The following is a 19,845-nucleotide window of genomic DNA, read 5'->3' on the forward strand; positions in this document are numbered from 1 at the left end:
CAGATTCTTGAGAATCTAACCATTCTTGACATTTATACAAATGCTGAAAAAAATTGAATTAACACACACTGATCAGGTAAGGAGTTTTTTACTCCTTTTTTCCCATATAATTTGAAGTCCCGGCTGTGCCCTGAAAACATCATGGGATATCTGACACTAGTTCGTGTGCTAACACTATTATGTAGTGTGTTTGAAGTTGTTAGCTTGTTGGATGCTAACCAGAATCCTGTACGTTCGATCAACATGAATAAAATAAATGAAATCACAAGTCGTTTGCTGAGCTTCGTGGAGTACCGTTAGGTGCCTTGGGGGCCAGCATTAGAAATAGGACACAAGGCTGTCTCCAACAGTATTGCATTTAGGAATAAAGCTAGCATGTACGTATGAACAAACATAAGGCGATGGAGAACAAGTACAAAAAAGAAGTGAGGAGATTTGGTGGATAATAAAACCAGAGCTGACTTCATAAAGCAAAAAGTCTCAACATCAAAGTGAATTTTATGGTGGGTTTTACAAGTAGCATTTCAAAAGGCGGAGACAATATCCAAGCTTCAAAGAGGCAGTACGCATTTTTGTTACGTTCCTCTCAAATAGTGAAGAGTTTGGCTTGTTCTCTGAGAAGGTGTGAGACACAGAATAACTTCATGTCATTTGAAATGAATGAACTAAGTCAGTGTGCTCCTGAAAAATAAAGACTAATACCTGAGGATGTGGTCTGCTGTTGTTGTTTTTGTTTGGTTGGTTGGTGTTGTTTGTTTGGGTTTTGTTTGTTTGTTTGTTGGGGCTTTTATGGCAGTGGTAAGCAATGAGCATGCATATTGTCCAGAGTGGGGCAGCCCCACTATAGTGTGTGTACTTGTAGACTCACCCCCTCCATGAGAAGGACACATACCATTCGCTCTGTATTTAGAAGTCGTAGAGGACATTGTGCTTGAAATAACAGTATTTTTGTGATCATCAACTACAAAATAGAGATTTACGGAAGATTTCTCAGCAAGAGTTGAAATTGGTTTTTGGAGATTTTCCTGGCAGTGGGAAGAAGAAAGCTCAATCTATGGGAAGTTTCAGTCTGCCTTAGGATACTATTGAGGTTCTTAGAGATTATGTATGACAATAGGTTTGGCCTGACTGATGTTTAGAGAAAGGGAGCACTGGGGAGGGCTGTGAAAAATACTAAGTAGAACTCTGAATGGGAAGGAGGAAAAATCCAAAGTGTAAGAATCTTGGAAGAAAGTTGTAAGTCGCATCACTTTCCTACCAGTTGGAGAACACTTCAAGCTCCATACTTCTGAGCAGACTCTTCCTCTGAGCGTCTCTCTTCCTTCTTCATCTCCTGCCTGTCTTCCTAGCCTTACCCAGAACGTTCCAACCTATTATTTTAATGCAGCCTTGCTTACAGTGAGTTCACAGGTAATAGTCTCAGCTTTCTACTTCAAAGGCCTCGGTAAGCAACGGCTAATTGGCTCTCGTAGTTTTTTCTCCTCAGACCCTAGGCTAGGCTGTGTATGGAATGCTTTTGGTAGAGGAGACCACGTATCTAAGCATCCAAGGGAAGCGGCAGGGTAGGGACGGAAACAGAACCAGACAAGTGATCTGGAACTTGGCTTTACCGCAGAGGCCATGATGGGCTTGGGACAAAGGGTCTTACACTCCCAAGTGCATCTTATTAACAGTGGCTCATTGTAAACTTGACAACCAGCTACATGGGAGTTCGGAACTGGAATCCAGACACCCAGAAGGCTAACGTGATGATATTAGTAGAAGCTACCTCGGGAAGCAGTATTGTAGAGAATAATGAACTAAGTTATCAATTTTCGGGCAATAACGTGACGATATTCTCTGTCTAAATTCTCCTGTAAATGGAGGAAGTGTGTGCTCCTGGGGCGAGGCTGAATTGTAGGTGTTGATCTCAGGATGACCTCCTGCTCTGGGTGTGCTAGTGCAGTGGCTGAGGGGATTATGTATTAAATACATTGCACATGTGAAAGAATGAAGCTCCTCTTGTCACCGTGTAGCTTCTGAGCCTCTGTCTCTATGTGTGTTAACTTAGACATTTGCTCAGAGTACAGCTCATGGCAGACAGAGGTGAACACATCCCTGAGCAGACAGTATGTCCAGAACAGCGTTATCTAGACGCCTCTTAGGTCAAAGAGGTTGATTAAAAAATCACAGGACATAAACATTCCTTTCAGGAATAAGCTGTCAGAATTCTGGACGTCTTGGCCTGGAAGATTTGGTAATAGATTACATTTTGGGCAGGAAGTGGGCTTTTATTGTTTATTCATCTATTTATCTATTTATTTATTTTGCCATTAAATGTATTATTCCTCTCTTAAGTCTCCCAAAGGAAGGGACCATAAAATGGCTGGTGCGTAGATTTTATTGTCGAGGCACTATTCAAAGATTAGGTTTTGTTGTGAGCTGAAAGTGCCCCGAATGTGCGTGCCTCTCCTGTTCTGTAGACAAAAAGAACATGCTCTAAGAATGGATATTTAAGGCCCAAGAGAAAGGGGTGGACATTTTCAATTATTCTCATCACTGGAAATGTCCTTAAAGTAAGTCAGGCTTCTCTCCCTGAACTACACTCACGGATCCTAATTATTCCCTCAGTGCTGTGTGGGGTACACCAGTTTCTCTTATCATCTGTTATCTGACAAGATCCTCAGCTCTTCACCATCTTCTTTTCTTTCTGAAGAAACTGCTGACTCACTTCGCTGTGGCCTGAAAAAGTCCAAACTGTGCTTACAGAGCCAATACTAAGTGAGGCATAGTGGCAGGAGCCTGTAATCCCAGGACTAGGGAAAGTGGGGAAGTGATGAGTTCAAGGCCAGCCTGGGCTAGGTAGTGAGACAATGTCTACACACAAAGACAAAACATGATGGCCCAGAGTTGAGTAGTTTAAGAGAGAAGAAAATTCAGGAAAAAAATTTTCATGGACTAAAGGCCCACCACGTATTTTATCAAACAATGGAAGTGGTAACCATGACAGCAAATGAAAGAGTCCACCTCTGGAGCATCCACACCTCTTCCTGGTAGGCTCCCCCACACCCCCATTTGTATTTGCACTAGCAGCATTAGTCTTTTTTTCTGATACTAACTTCTCAAAAATAATGGGACAATAAATATTTAGCAAATGAAATTGTAAGGAGAACAGATGAAAACTTCTATACTAATCAGATCTATTGTTGAATGCGTTTAAATACTACATTGATAAAGCTTGCTGATTATTTAAGCTTTGAGCCTACAATTCACATACTTAGTACAAAATTTAAGAGATACCTATAATGAATCTTTGACAGTGATTCAACCCTTTCGTCTCAACCCTTAACTAACCAGGGGTCTCTCAAAGACATTGGTAATCTGTGGCCCACCAGATAAAAACGAAGACACAGAGATCTTTTAATATTTCAAAGTTTAGGCCTTAGCTGGGCAGACTTTCAAGGAGCTCATTAAGTTAACCATCACCACATGGCTAGCTGACCTTCCAGGCCCATAATCACATCTGTCTCCTCTCATGTCCCATGTTAAAAAGGCCTTCCTCTTTCTTCTTCCCAGAGTCCCTTGCTCACTACCAGGAAGGCTTGCCTTCCACTTCCTGCCCTCACTATTGGTCAGCAGCTCTTTATTCTACAAAGAGCCACATTCTGGTCTGAACCAGCAGCAGGACAATGCCAGATTGATCCGTTTGGATTGCTCTTTGGCCGGGATGAGGGTTATGTGACCTCCCTCCGGCAGCTTGCTTCTTAACGTGATATTCTCAGAAAGTTATTTTGGGGTGGGGGGACAGGTGAGGAAGGACAAGCATTTACATATAGAAAGCTGGTAATGGACTACTGAGAGGACAATACCAAATATTCTGCCCGCACTTAGCTCTCTGCAGGCATAGCAATTAGGAATTGAAAATCCAAGAACACTCTTACAAGCTGTTTGATACAATGTATGGAGCAAGGCCATCCCAAGAGTAACCAGTGGTTTTGGTAGGCTTCCTGAGATCGACCATTAATATGCAAGTATATGCAAATTTCTTCACATACACAGAAAAGTTTTGTGCACAAACAGAAGTAATATATTTTGAGGACGGCTTCACAGAAGAACACAGACCTGTCTCATTCTAATCTCATGACTACTGTACTTGCTAGTCCCCGTTAACAGGCCACCTTTGTTACACCTTTTTCTTGTTTCTTTTCCTTTACAGAAAGAAGAATGCTACAGTAGACATCCCTGTACTTTTCTTTGCTCATATGTGCAAATATGTTTTTTTTTAATTTAATCATCACAAAGGAAGAGGATTTTCCATGGAGTCTGTGCATTTTAAGTACTTCACTGGATGCCAGTTAACCCCAGAGAGTATACACCGGTTTACCGGTGCCAGTTTCTTCACACCCTTGCCAAAGCAAAGTGCTATCACATCTGTTGATCTTTGATAGAATTACAATGAAACATGTTGGAATATATCTAATTTCCAGTCTAACTACCAGGTTTCTCAGGGGGATGTTGAGCATGTTTTCAACATTTAACGTTTGTGTTCCACTCTCACTGCAGGAATATTTTATAAACTTTTCCCCGTGCATTAGTGGTCTTTTAAAAGTATTCAGAGTAACTTCTTATATACAAATCTATCAATATTCATGATAAAATATTCTCTCCATATATATGGACTTTAGCCAAAAAACTTTTCACATGCAGATTTTAAGTATATTTAAATTTGGAAAAGCTTCCTCCTTTATGCTAACAACAACAAAAAAGCCTTTTCTTCTAATCATGTCATAGTTTTATTTTAGCTTTGAATATTTGATCCATCTGGAATTTATTCTGATGAAAACTGAGTAAAAATTCAAGAGACTCAATTATCCCCAAAATATTTATGGGGTGTATTGCTTTTCTCTAACAATGTAAAAAGTCACCTGAATCATTTGTTAAGCTTATTTTGGGGTTTGGTTTATAACTCTGTCTTCTACTGCCTTTGTGTGCATGTGTCCTTGTACAACATAGCTTCAGATAGCATAATAAGGTAATCTTCTTTGTAGGCTTAGATTTTTTCCAAACCTACTTTATTTACAGTTCTTAAACACTTCAATCTCACTTCTAACCCACCAAGCAGACAAAAGGGAGAAAGAATGTTAATAGGAAAAAGGGTTGTGGACCTGTTTAGGCGTAGTTCCTCGGGCCAATTCCACTCTGCATTGTCAGGACACCAGCAGTCCAGCCCAATAGCCAACACCAAACAGCACACAGCTTTGTAGAGGTGGCCCGATCCAACAGAAACTGCAAGGCTCCACTGAATTGGCACAAGTCCACGGAAGCAGCCAAAATCAGCCAGAGTATCACTGCAAAGTTCTCTGGAATGTTTCTTATGGCGAAGGGAAGACCCCAGAGAAGACCAGCAAAGACCAGCAAAGTCTTGTCCAGGGTAGAAATACCAAAAGCCTTGTCTCACGGTCCGTGGCTCTTTTTATATTCCTTCCCACCGCCACACACCCTGTCACGCCGTGTCTGCTCACAGCAAAACACCACGTACCCTCTCTTCCAGCCAAACATCGCACAGCCTCTCATCCAGCAAAGCATCATGTGACCTCTCAACAAGCTGGTGTTCAGCAAAACACCACATGACACAACTGAGTCTCCAAAGAAAGCAGACATTCCACTTCCCCTCTTTCCTGACTGGACAGTTTTCACATAATGCCCTTCGCTATTCTGTTATGTTTATCTTTTCGTGTGATGGCTGTGCATTTCTCCAGTTAAAAGGATTGATCTGGGCTAGAGGGGTCGCTCTGTGCGTGGAGGTTGCTTTGAAGCACGAAGCCCTAGAAACCACATACATTCTGTGTGGGCATAACAGAGACAGGGGGTCCCTGGCCTGGATTAAGCTGGATTGCTAGATTAAATAATTATCAAGCTCTGGGTTCTATTGAGAATATACTTCAATATATAAGCTGAAGAGCAAGTGAGAAAGGTATTTGATATAAAACTCCAGTATCCAGGGCTGGAGAGATGGCTCAATGGTTAAGAGCACTGACTGCTCATCCAAAGGTCCTGAGTTCAATTCCCAGCAACGACATGGTGGCTCACAACCACTCTGACAGAATCTGATGCCTGCTTCTGTCTGGTGCTCTCTTCTGTCACCCAGGCATGCATGCAAATAGAGTGCTTATATACAAAAATAAATAAATCTTTAAAACAAAACAAAACTCCAGCCTCCACACACATGCAGCCAAGCACACTTCTGTGAACACAGCTATACACATGCATACATACATATATTGGTTTTCTATTGAGATAGTGAAAACTGGCAGTTAATTTAGGCACAATCAAGATAATCATTGATTTGCTGAGTTATTTCATATCAAGTATTTCTTTAAAGGTACATTAGATTTTATTAACAACTTTTATCACAAGTAGATATTTGATATTTTGTCAACTATCTTTTTAGCGTCTGCAAACATGAGTATGCTGTTTTTCTCCCTCTAGTTGATAATGTTGTCAAATATATCACTGGGTTTTTAACTGAAATATTCTTGCGCTTCTATTATGATCCCATCTTAATCTTAATCAATTGTTATTTAAAATATGATCGATCTTACTTGCTGGCTTTTAGACTTTTACAGACTAATTATGGTAATAAAGTTTATTTGATGATTTCTGGTTTTATGGTAACTGTCAGGTTTTTACAGTGTCTATCTTGATAGTCTCGTTCTTTGAAAAGAGTTTTTAAATGACCCTTAGTTATACTCTAGGACAGTTTAATTGGCATTGGAGTCCAGAATAGGACTTGTAAAATATCTGAATTTTTCTACATTTTTAGAGAGGAAGGGAATAAAGCCTCTTTTTGTGAATTTTCATTATTTGTTGCTGCTGTTTCATTTGTTTGTTCACTTCTTGGTTTGAGATATGGTCTCAATATGTGGTCCAGGCTACACAAGAACTCACTCTGTAAGTAAGGCTCACTGCAACCTTAGGATCTTCCTGCAATATGTTGCAAGTGCTGAGATTATACTCAAGAGCCACCAAGCCCATGACATTTGTACTATTTTTATTCGCATTTTCTAAGATAGTTTGATAAATACAATTTCGTGTAAAGTCGCACATGTATCACCATGGTTTTCAACTGGTTTTTTAGAGTTAACTAAAATAATCTCTCACAGTTACTTAAATTCACTATATATTTAGGCTACTTTCCTTTTTCATTCCTAATTGGCAGGCTTTTTCTTCTTACCTTGGTTAGATCAGCAAGTGGCATTTCTGATTTATTGTTTTCTTTACTGTTTTCAAGTACCCAGCCCTCAGATTTTTGTTTGGTAATTCCTATTACCTGTTCTGTGTCCTGGTGCACTGAAAATCTTTACCTTTTAAATCATATAGCTGTAATTATTGTTAATTTGATAATTTTTTTTTTTTTTTAGAAAAGTCACCTTTAGGCATATATAAGCGTCACATATAATCATTTATATCTTCAGGTACATGGATTCCATATTTGTTTTTTCTGATGCTAGGTTTTGACAAAGACAAAGAAATCGAGCAATCCCTTGAATCCTAGTGAAGGGGCTGGGCGTATGTAGCTTCCAGATGATAGCCTCTTAGTCTTACGTATATACATGTGTTCCTATGACAACCGGAGATACAAACCCCAGTAAAACTGTTTTGGAAAGGTGTCAGAAGACAAAAGATTCAGCTATGCAAATTAAGAAATGTATATCACCTTTCGGCTGCCGCAGCCATCTTGCAGTAACTCGCCAAAATGACAAACAGGGCTGGAAAGAGGAGGGGCACTCGCTGTATGTTCTCCAGGCCTTTCAGGAAGCGTGGAGTATCTTCTTTTGGCCACATCCGTGTGAATCTACAAAAAGGGTGATATTGTAGACATCAAGGTAATGGGTACTACTCAAAATAGGAATGTCCCGTAAGTGTTACCACGACAAAACCGGAAGAGTCTACAGCATCACCCAGCATGCTGTGGGCATCATTGTCAACAAGCAAGTGAAGGGCAAGATTCTCACCAAGAGCATCAGAGTGTGCATTGAGCACATCGAGCACTCTGAGAGCAGGGACATCTTCCTGAAGCGCATGAAGAACGACCAGAAGAAGAAGAAGGAAGCCAAGGGGAAGGACACTTGGCTTCAGCTGAAGCACCAGCCTGCGCCACCCAGAGAAACACACTTCATGAGGGCTGACGGGAGGGAGCCCGAGCTGCTGGAGCCCATTCTGTACAAAGTCATGGCCTAATGTGCAAAAAGAAATAATGGACCTGAACTGTAAAAAAAAAAAAAAAGAAAAGAAAGAAAGAAAGAAAGAAGAAAAGAAGCATATATCAGCCAGATACAGTGGCTCACTCCTGTCATCCCAGCACTCAGGGAGGCAGAGGCAGGCTGATCTCTGTGAGTTCGAGGCCAGCCTTGTCTACAAAGTGAGGAGTCCAGGACAGCCAAGGCTACACAGTCGAAACCCTGTCCTGGAGGGGGGGCGGGGCGGAGAAAAGAAAAAGAAACATACATCTGTTCTTCCCAAGAATAGAAATAAAGCAAAAGTGGCCTGGCCTCAGAGGGAAGCCTCCAAGTAGCCAATCAAATTCCCACAGAAGCCTCTTTAGTCACCCAAATTCCCATAGGAGGGCACAGAACAGAGCGGTGGGTGATGGATGCCCTTGGCTGTCCCATGATACACTGCAATAGGATGCTTCTGCCTACACTGTTAAGAGCATTGCTCTTCCTAACAGAAATGCAAACGTCAACTCAATTCTGATTTCTGACGTTCTTCTGCATACTTCTCCAGCGATCTCGCTTAATACACTTCTTTCCAGACCTAACTGCTCCTGTCCAGCCACACACATTTTGCCGATCATTCATAAAGAATGTGTCTCATGTTTCCTTGTCTTTTTTTTTTTTTTTTTTTTTTTTTTTTTTAGGGTCTCGTTCCAAGTCTAAGACTTGATCATCTCATGAGCTGGTTGCTATGCTAGGCTCCCATCAGCCCACTGGAGGCCAGTTGTGTTAGCTGCTGTAAAACAAACAACTTGAAAAACCTCACAGGCATAACACAGTGAAGCTTTATTTCATATTCACATCATAGTTTAGTACACAATAAAGGTTTGGCTCCTCTTCGCAGCATAGTTTAATATACAATAAAGGTGTAGTTGCCATTTGTATTGCATCATAGCTCAACACACAATAAAGGTTTTAGTTCCCCCTTTTATCAGAGTTGCACACAGGCTGGGAGTGGGGTGGGGCAGAGTTAGCATTTTTCCTCTCATTTCTCAGGAATCTGGGCTCTATACAGCTCTACCGTCCCCAAGTCTCAGAGTGTCCACTGCACTGCCAGATGAGCCAAGTGTCTCCATCCTGAAGGTGAACGAAGGCAGTGATGACTGACAGGATTTCCAAGACTGAAGGCAGCACACAGACACTTCACACGCATTCTTCAGGTGGAAATTCACACATGGCTGTCCCTAACTGTAAGGGACATTGAGGAATGCAGTCCGGCTTCATATCCAAACACAAAAGAAACGTGTTTTACTACAAGAGGAACACCGTGACAGATGGATCAGGGCCCAGGGGGGTCTGCTAAAACTATTACACTAACCAAGGACAATACAAGTAGAAAACATCGAACCCCTACTCTGATCTACCCAATGGACAGGACATTCTCCACAGTTATGTGGAGAGTGGGGACTGATTCTGACATGAACTGTGGTGCCCCATATTTGACCATCTCCCCTTAGTGGGGAGGCCTGGTGGCACTCAAAGAAAGAATAAGCAGGCTACCAAGATGAGATTTGATAGCCTATGACCATATAGTGGGGGATGAGGTCCCCTCAGTCATAGACCTAGGGGAGGGGAATAAGGTGAAAGAGGGAGGGAGGGAGGAACGGGAGGATACAAATGATGGGATAACAATTGAGTTGTAATCTGAATAAATTAATTAAATTTTAAAAAGAAACATGTTTTAGTGAAAACATTGCATATATGGCCACACCCCGCCTCTGCTTGCCTGTCTGTGTTGCACATAGTTACTGGATTTGCACTCAGTCATTGAATGTACTAAATACAATAGTGTGTCAGCCACATGGGTGTAAACAGGTGTGCATTGTTTTGCCTATATATCCTGTAAAACCATACATGTACAGATTTCTGTGTATGTGTGGTAGTTTGAATAGGTATGACCTCCATAGACTCATATGTTTGAATGCTTGGCCCATGGTGAGCACTATTAGTAGGTGCGGCCTTGTTGGCGTTGGTGTGGCCTTGTTGGAGGAAGTGTGTCACTGTGGAGGCAGGCTTTGAGGTCTCCTATGTTCAAGGTATGTCCAGTGAGGCACACAGTCCCCTTCTGCTGCCCAAGGATCAAGATGTAGAACTCTCAGCTCCTTCTCCAGCACCACGTCTGCCACCGTGCTGCCATGCTACCCACCATGCTGATAATGGACTAAGTCTCTGAAACTGTAAGGCAGCCCCAATGCAATCTTTTTCTCTGTAAGAGTTGCTGTGGTCATGGCATGGCTTCACAGCAACAGAAACCCTAAGGCAATATGCATACTTAAAGTGTACTTTCCTATGGCAATAAGGAAGAGCCCTGTTCTAGCTTGCATTCTATGGTTGTGATAAACACCGTGACTGAAAGCAAGTTAGAGGGAGAAAACAGTCATTACACTTTCTAATAGGCAGTCCATCATAGAGGGAAATCGAGGCAGGAACTGAGGCAGAGAGAGAGACCATGGAGGAATACGAGCTGCTGGCTGGCTCTACATGGCTTCCTTAGCTTGCTTTCTTAGAAATCCCAGGACCACCTGCCCAGAGACTAAACCTCCTATAGTGGGCTAGACCCTCCCACACCAATCATTAATCAAGAAAACGTTTTCCACTTTTCCACTTGCAGACTTGTCTAGAAGACAATGTAATACAAGCATTTTTCCGATTGAGGTTTCTTACCTCTTCCCAGTTTACTCCCACTTGTGTCATACTGACAAACACAGACACAGATACACATAGACACACACACACACACACACACACACACACACACACACACACACACCTGAACAGTACAAGCCCAACTCAAGAAAATAGACTCTAACACTGAGAAAATTAATAAATGTACATTTTGATTATTTAAAAACACAAAAAGATGGGAACAGCTGAGCCAGCTTTGCCCATGATGACATGGGAGCAGGAGAGCCAGCTCTGCCCTGAGGACATGAGAGCAGGTCAGGCGGCCCTGCCCTGAGACATGGGAGCAGGAGAATGGGGCCCTTGCCCTGAGGACACGGGATTGGGCCCTGATCCAGAGCTCTGAGTGAACCTCACCCCAACCTCTGCCCCATGTGTGACCTGCTGGAACACATGAAGGGGCTGGACCTACAGATTCGAAGATTAAGAATCTCCTTGACACACAGCAACAACAGGATATCTGACGGCAGTCCCAGTGAGGATCTGGTAACAATAGTGTAGGCCTCCAAGCAGACCCATGACTCGTAGCAATGAACATTTCAAAGTAAACATATATGGACAAAAGGCTATACTGCCTGATACACTACAGCTTCTGTGACAAGATTTTGTTTGTCTGTTTGTTTTATTTTACAGGGGAGAGGAGAGGGATTTTGGTGCATGACATGTAAATCATAGACATTCAATTAAAGTTAAAAAAAAATACAAAAAGAATTACTACATCTTAGCCAAACTGCTCAGTGAAGAAAGATAAGTAACTATTAAGTATTGGAAATGTTTAAGTATTGTTGTAGAGGCTACAAACATTTAGGTGAGGGGATATTATAAACAATCTTTGCCAACAATTTGGTAAATTTGTAATGGACAAAAGTAAATTCAACAATTTCAGTGAAATGGACCAACCAGTCAGAGAAAATAAGAAGGCTCCCCCAAAATGACACAGTGTGAAGTAGACTGTTTAAAAAACAACAACAACAACAACAACAACAACTATTATGAAATAATACCAGCAAGCAAGAACATTAATGAGTACAGTGTTATAATGCTGTCTGAATAGTTGAACAGACTTCCACCTGTTAGAAGCTTATAATCAGAAAAAGCCGAAGTAGTCTCAGTGACATGCAAAGGTTTCAGGGAAGAATGCTTGTTCTCATGAAAACTGTGGACAAACTGACTACAAGGGAAACACTTTTCAAAAAGGTGTTTGTAGGCATAAGATTATTGTGTGATTCAAATGCTGATTTCTGTATTCCCTCATATCTGGTAGCAAGCCTTGCTCTGAGAATCTCCTGTCTCAATGTTGTATAAATTCTGCTCCCTAATTGTTCCCCCATATGTCAATAAAGCAGCTTACAGGCAGTGGATGAGCAGGGGAGAGAATTTAACTTGACTTTCTGCTAGCTGGGGGGTTGGGGGGGGAGTTAGAAGAGGAAAGTGGAGATTCAGCCAGGGATTCATTCACAGGCAGAGGTGCAGGAGAGATGAAGAAGATTCAGCTGGAGCAAAGAAAGAACTAAAATGCAAGTAACTTGGGGGGGGGGGGTGGGGTTGGCAAAGACGGAGTCAGGATAACATAGAGGGTTAAGAGCAGATTTAAACTGCTCAAGATTGTGTTGTAAAATCCTTTAAACAAATATAAAAGAGTCCTTATTACTTATGTGATAGCTGGGTTAAGAGAGAAACTAAGAGAAACAAACACAATTATATGAAAATAACTTCAACAGATGTTTGAAAGGAAAAGAGGTCAAAGATGACATCATAACCCTACAAGGCCACCATGCAGGGTGCTGATGAAGGGAATCCCATGAGTTGTTAGTCCAGTGTGAGTTACACTGTGATCTTGTCTTGAAAATCAAAAATTAAAGAGAAGAAGGAAGGACAACAGAAGGAGAATGAAGGGGAGATTATGAAAAGAGAGGAAGAAATCACAGAACGGTATTCCTTTGTATATAGATTCCATGCTCTTTTAAAAATGTTGCCGTTTCAACCGGGCATGGTGGTGCACACCTTTAATCCCAGCACTCAGGGAGGCAGACACAGCCGGATCGCTGTGAGTTCGAGGCCAGCCTGGTCTACAAAGTGAGTCCCGGACAGTCAGGGCTACACAGAGAAACGCTGTCTTGAAAAAAGCAATAACAAAAACAGAAAAGCTGTAATTTAAGTGAATTCTGCAATATGTATTTTTTAAAAAACGAGACTATGATCAGAGCAGAGTTAATCCCAGTAGTCCAGGAAATGAGACAGAGAAAAATCAAAGCATAGCAATTGAACAATCAAGACCATGAAGTAAAATGACATAAATAAATCCAAATGCAAATAATTATAAATGGACTATAAATGTCTATAAACGTAAATGGACTAAAAGTTTAAAAGATCAGACTATCAGAGTAGATTACAAAATAACAATTGTCGCCATGTACCATTTACTGTTCAAACAGAACAGAAAGGTTGAAAGAATTGGAAAAAAATTCACCATGCAGATAAAAGTAACAGAGAGTTTGTATGACAAATATTGTAAGGCAAAAGGCACTGAAGCAATTTATAACAAGAAACCTTTGACAAGTCTAAGATTCTGGGCATGTGGTCATATGCCTTCAGAGCACATAAAGCAACAATTAAATAAAAGGTCCAGGGAGGGATCAAAATACAGGATAATTGCTTCATTTTCACTTTTAAAAACAGGGAAATTATTGAGTCTACTAATTTGTTGGTTTTAAATCTTTTTAAGGCAATCCTGGATAAGGCCTAATTAGTACAGCTATGGTCAGGATCCTGAATTCCCCTCTGAGAAGGAACAGCTACAGTGCTGCCTTGGTAAAGGGATCCTTCCCCTGAGTCTAGGGCTCCCTCTGGTAGCCCCAGTGTTTTAATAAGACTTTTCTCCTTTGGCCACTAGATTGCCCTAAAACTCTCTGAAGCCTTGAGCCTTCCAAGAGAGCAGTGGTGCAAGCTCATTAAGACACAAGTAGCTACACTGTCAAGGGAACGAAAGGTGTGGAAGTTGTCTTCTGTTCTTGTTATAATTTTTAACATGCCTGTTGATGTTTTTATTGGGGGGGTTCACTTTGTTTGTTTGTTTTTTAAAAACATGTTCTTATGCAGCCCAGTCGAACCTCAAACTCCCTGGGATGACTGGGAATGACTTTGAACTCCTGATCTCCCTGCTCCACTTTCCAAGGGCTGGGAATATGGGTGTGAACTATTACACCTGGATCATTTTTAATCCTCGCATTTAATCTTTCATTTGTTTGTTTTGCTGCTTTGGGTTCTGTTCGATGGTAATATACATATGAGATAGAAGCTTCAAGAAAGGCAAATAGGCACGTTGGTAAGACCATCTCTCTTGCTCCCGTGCCCCAAGCCCCAGGTCTAAATTGTAGAGGTAAGGCAGGTTACCAAGCAGAAGGTCCGCAGAACAACGATCTGTACTTTGCTTCTTTTTCCCCTCTGTTTTACTGATCAGTTTTTAGAGTACCCCATTCTTTTTAATCTCCTGCGAAATACCTATTGCAGGGGAGAATCACAGCTTTACCTTGCCAGCAGCTTCTAAATGTGGGTTCTGGTCATTTGCTATCCCAGAAAACGTAACAACACCCTTTCTACGTCTACCTTTGTGTGCTTGCCAGAGCATATATTAAGAATAAATCTTTAAAGTGAGGAAGGCTCTATTCCCACAAGCCACTGCTCCTGGAGAGAGGAATCGTCAGGGTTTGGCACAGAGGAAATGGCTGTGGGCTGGAAGCAAGCAACTGGCAATTTAAACCCTATCTTTACACTTTTGGTGCCATGTGAGCTCAAGTAATCTATTTCACTTAACCCCTGCTTTTCTTTTCTTACTAAGTGACGATGGTCACCATCTTCACCAGGTGAAGTGGGGGGGCGGCATAGATAAAAGGGAGGAGGAAGCCAGGAAGGAAGTAGAAAGCAGGCTTAGAAAGCCACACTAAGGCCACTGCAGCTCTGTGCTAAACCTGATCGGAGCCCAAATTCCACGTCTAAGTCCTTCCCAAAGATTTTGTGAATCCTTGTGTTTACTTCTTAGTAAGTGTTCCTCCTCCAGCTGGGCATGCGACCTGTATTCTGTCCTGCAGTCAGCTTTGCTGTCACTCACCCATGATGATATCTACAGCAGACTCACGTGCATCCATCATGAAAACTCGGACACTAAATGGGGAGGAGGGTGTGTACCATATAGGTCAGGGTCACTCCAAACACCTCCAAGCCTTTCACCATATTACTGTCTTTCCTATCCCCACAGCCCCACCCCCACCAACGCCACCTTCTTCCTCTCTCTCTTTCTCCCCCTGTCTCAAGCTTCGGTTTTGGTTCTGTGTGCAGAACTGGGGGGGGGGGGGGGGGAGGTCGGAATTCATGGCTCAGAAAAAAAAAAAGGAGGAAAAAAGTGTAGAGGGCTTGCGATCTACAGCTCAAAAGCAGAGCACTGTTAGGGCCTGGTTTTGCTACACCAGCATCAGGCAGGGAAGGGGAAACAAAGGAAGTGAGCTACTTCAGTGGGCTGTGCAGGCATTTAATTTTGATGTGCATGACGAAATCATTACATCCATAGGGAGAAGTTCTACCCAAAAATTGTAAAACAAGCTATGCCCGACCTCTAGCAAGAATGACCAACTGAAACCTGTGGTTTTTAGCATTCTGACAGGTGAAAAATAATTTCTCACCATCATTTTAATGAGTTAAGATGCAGTGTTCTTTAAAATACCATAAGATATTAACACATTTTAATACATTATTATAAATTACATGTAGAATATATATATATATATATATATATATATATTTTTTTTTTTTTTTTTTTTTTTTTTTTTTTGTAAAAGTAACTTTTACTCTCCTGGCTCAGTTGCCTGGGAGGCTTACTGCCTCCTTCTGCTAACCTAGACCTAGTCCTGGAAGCTTCTAGCCTCTGAACAACCTAGCCTAGGCCTACAATGAGATTCACTGCCTGATGAGCTCACCCTTACTTGTTCTTTCTGAGCTCTGGGCTGACTGGTTCCACTCAGCTGTTCTGCCTCAAACTCTTCACCCACCTGACTTATTCCATCTGGCTTCTCTCTCAGCCTAGAATTGCTCTGTTTGGCCTCAAGCAGACTCAGCAATCTGCTGTAATCTTTTGGCTTCTCATTTTCTGGCTCTCTCTGTCTTTACCTGAGTTCTTTCTCTGCAACCTGGAGGCAGGAGGCAATGCAGGATGCTGCTTACTAGCTTGTTCCCCTGACTTGCTCAGCCTGCTTTCTTATAGAACCCAGGACCACCAGACCAGGGGTGGCCCCACCCACTGTGAGATGCCCCTCCCCCCTTCACATTGAGAAAATGCTAATTGAGAAATTGCCTTACAACTGGATCCCATGGAGGCATTTCCTCAACTGAGGCTCCTTCCTCTCTGATGACTCTACCTTGTGTCAAGTTGACACACAGAACCAGCCAGTACAGGCTATTTCTACATTTCCTCTTTTAGACAGTGTGATTCCAAACACTCCTGCACATGCCTCAGCATCGTGAGTGGGTGTGGTACCCACTCAGGAGTGGATACAGTGTTGGCATTCGAATGTAATCCTCCCAGGTCGCAGTCTCATAAGCAATTGGGAAGCATAACTTTTAGTTCATGTCCTGTCCAAAACATGCCATTAGAATGCGTCAATGTTTGCCAACAGGATAAATTTGAAATACAATTTCATTGTGGTTTTAATTTGCATTTCTTTGATTTTTTTTAAATATGGATAAGCCCTTCTTGTGTGTAGCTCAGTGGCAGAGGGTATACCTAACACACACAAGGCCCTGGATTTGATCCCCAGTTTCAGAAAGAATGGAACACACAAGAGTCAATAATATTTTAGATATGGAAAAACAACTTGTATTTTTTTATGTAAATTGCCCATTTCCTGTTTCTTTGTCCTTATTTATAGTAACTATAGAAGTAAGTATTTAGATTGACTTTACATAAACATCATTTTAAGTGTGCCCACATAGGGGTTGTGTGTGTATAACTGCTCTGTTGCTCTTTCCTCATTCTCTCTGATGTTTCTCCACACGTGAGCCCCTTCCACTTCTCTGCAGAAGTGCCCCATGTTAAAGACTCCACGCATCCACTGTACTCAAATAATACGGACACGTACATGTATATACAGGCTACACAGGATGCTTGGCTGCCATATAACTTATAAACCTGGCATGATGCTAACAGAAGTATATTCTTCTTAAATTTTCATCTAACAACTTATGAAAACACTCCCAAGTCAAATTGGATATAGCTAATTCTTTCACTGTTTCTTTCCTAAAATTTCGTTGCACCAGAAACATTTCGTTAACTAAAAGTGTGACACAGATGCTCTAAAAGAAGCAACAAAGAAAAGTTTTATATGAAATAAAATATTTAAGAATTTTAAGGTAATATTGCAAGATTGGTTGCAAAACAAAAACAACACCAACCAAAAAAAAACCTTTCTTAGCCAGGTGTGGTGGCGCATGCCTTTAACCCCAGCACTCGGGAAGCAGAGGCAGGCAGATCACTGTGAGTTCGAGGCCAGCCTGGTCTACAAAATGAGTCTAGGACAGCCAAAGCTGCACAGAGAAACCCTGTCTCAAAAACCCAACCAACCTGTTGATGCCGCCCTCGACCAGCAGGAAAGACACCAACACCGGGAACTCTTCTTGTAGCAGTTTATCCAGGAACTTTGACTACTGGAGTGACCTCGGGAAAAGCTCCCACAGAACCTTTATAGTGTGCCTGGTCCTATCAGAGACTGCCACGTTGTTGCTCTTGGTTGGTGCGTTCGGATCACGCCACCTCACGCTATGCCTTCAGGCATACGCATAAGGGGCTCACTCAAGGGCGCATTGCGCCGGGGAAGTAGCAGGGGGCGCTGCTATCTGTGGCTTTCCACACCAACCAACCAACCAAACAAACAAACAAAAAAAACAAAAACAAAAAACCTTTCTTGGTGGAAATTTGGCTTTGTTGTTCTACAGTCACCTTTACAGCACAGGTGTTGGTGGTGACAAAGAGAAAAGGCACCGATGTTGGGAAAATGGCTCAGTTAGTACAGTGCTTGCAGCCTGGTGACCTTCGTTTAGATCCCCACTGCCTATGCTTTAAAAAAAAAAAAAGAGGGGGCATTCGGCGCATTTTGTGCACACCTCCCATGCCAGCTCTGGAGAGATAGATAGACCCCTGAGGCCTGCTGGCCAGGAAATCTAGATGAATTAACAAACTCCATGTTTAGTGAGAGATCCTAATTCAAAACGTAAATGGGAGTTGATTAAGGAAGCCCTCTGGCCTCCACAAGCATACCCAGACACTTATTCAAACACATCCTATCTAGACCCTGGGGTGGGAGTTGGGGGTTGGAGCGGGATGGGGGGGGGGGGGGGAGGGGATGCGAACTCAGAACCAAGAGGCAGGCAGTACCTTATACTCCCGGTTCAGTAGCAGATATCTGGGTGGACTTTGAGAAGCTATTTACTTATCTGGACTCTGACTATCTCTTCTGTGAAAGGGAGGCCAGAGCAGAGTCTGCATTCCTTCGAAGAGCAAACAGTCCTTAGTCAACACAAGACTGATGCAAAGTTTGCCGAAGTTTAACATTCACCAGCTGCCAATGGCGCCACCATGTGGCAGTAGCACGAACAGTTTCAAATGCGTTTGTTCCCCGCCCCTCCCCCACACCCCCAGCCTTTAAGACAGATTTCCATTTGAGGAGTTAACATTATCTCAAAATACATAAAGTGAGACTTCAGGGTACTTACTTTCCATCATTTCAAACTTGCATAAAACTTGAGTAATCGCTCCACAGACAGGGAAGTTTTAAAAATCTAAATTTGTTTAATTATCATATAATTAATAGTCAGTAGTGTGGAAAAAAAAAACTAGGAAAACCATAATGATGAGAATTACTCCATAAACGTCTATTTTAAATAAAAAAGCACAGCAGGGTTATAAGCCATATGGCTAGAAATTTTTCCAAAATGTCTCAAGTCCTTAAAATTGGGGTTGGGTACGTGGGAGATGGAAGCGGGCATGGGTCACAGCATTACAAGGGAGTTACCGCAACTGTCTGTCTGTTCTTCAGCTAATGCACGATTCAACACGAACTGAAAAGCCCACTATCCCTCTCAGTGCTGAGACGGTGAGCAGAACCAAATTATAACGCCAATTTTACTGTCCTGGCACTCATGTCCCTCTTCCCATTTAATGAAGGCAATAGTGTGGCTGGAGAGATCGCTCAGTGGTTCCAAGGGTTTGCTGCTCTTGCAGGCAACCTGGGTTCAATTTCCAGCACCCACATGCTGGCTGGCTCACACCATCTGTAGCATACAGTTCCAAGGTAACCAATGCCCTCTTCTAACCTCTGAGGCGCCAGGCACACACCTGGTAAACACACACACACACACACACACACACACACACACACACACGCAAAACACTCATCTGCATGAAATAATAAGTCTAATTTTTCAAATTAAAAAATACTTGTGTGAGCTCTCACTGATTTTAGGTATTTCATTTTTTCTTTTAAATTAAATTCTCAATTTAAATATTTGTTTGTTGTTTGGTTTGGTTTGTTTTCAAGACATAGTTTTTCTGTGTAGCCTTGGCTGTCGTGGAACTCAGCTGGGTTTTGTAGACCAGGCTTGAATTCAGAGATTTCACTTGCCTCTGCCTCCCGAGTGCTGAGACTAAAAGCGTGTGCCACCACACCAGGCTTTAAGTAGTTTTTTATTCACAAAAATAAATTCAAAGAAGAAAGTCTCCATATACCCTATACCCAAATTCCTATGTTAACATCTAAGACTCCTGAAGCCTATTTGTCACAACTAAAAAGCATATATTGGTCCTTTGTTAGTAATTAAATTGCATCTCTTACTGTTTCCTTGTTCCTAATATTTCTTTCCTATG

At 42.0% G+C, this 19,845-nt stretch overlaps 1 pseudogene across 1 annotated transcript; it reads left to right on the plus strand.

Moving 5' to 3' along the window:
* Positions 1-7,735: 7,735 nt before the first annotated feature.
* Positions 7,736-8,220, plus strand: LOC311593603 (large ribosomal subunit protein eL21-like; annotated as a pseudogene). The gene has a single exon. The product of its transcript is annotated as a large ribosomal subunit protein eL21-like (transcript).
* Positions 8,221-19,845: the final 11,625 nt, after the last annotated feature.

This window comes from Acomys minous (genome assembly GCF_964271855.1).
Source record: "Acomys minous genome assembly, chromosome: 3".
Taxonomy (NCBI): domain Eukaryota; kingdom Metazoa; phylum Chordata; class Mammalia; order Rodentia; family Muridae; genus Acomys; species Acomys minous.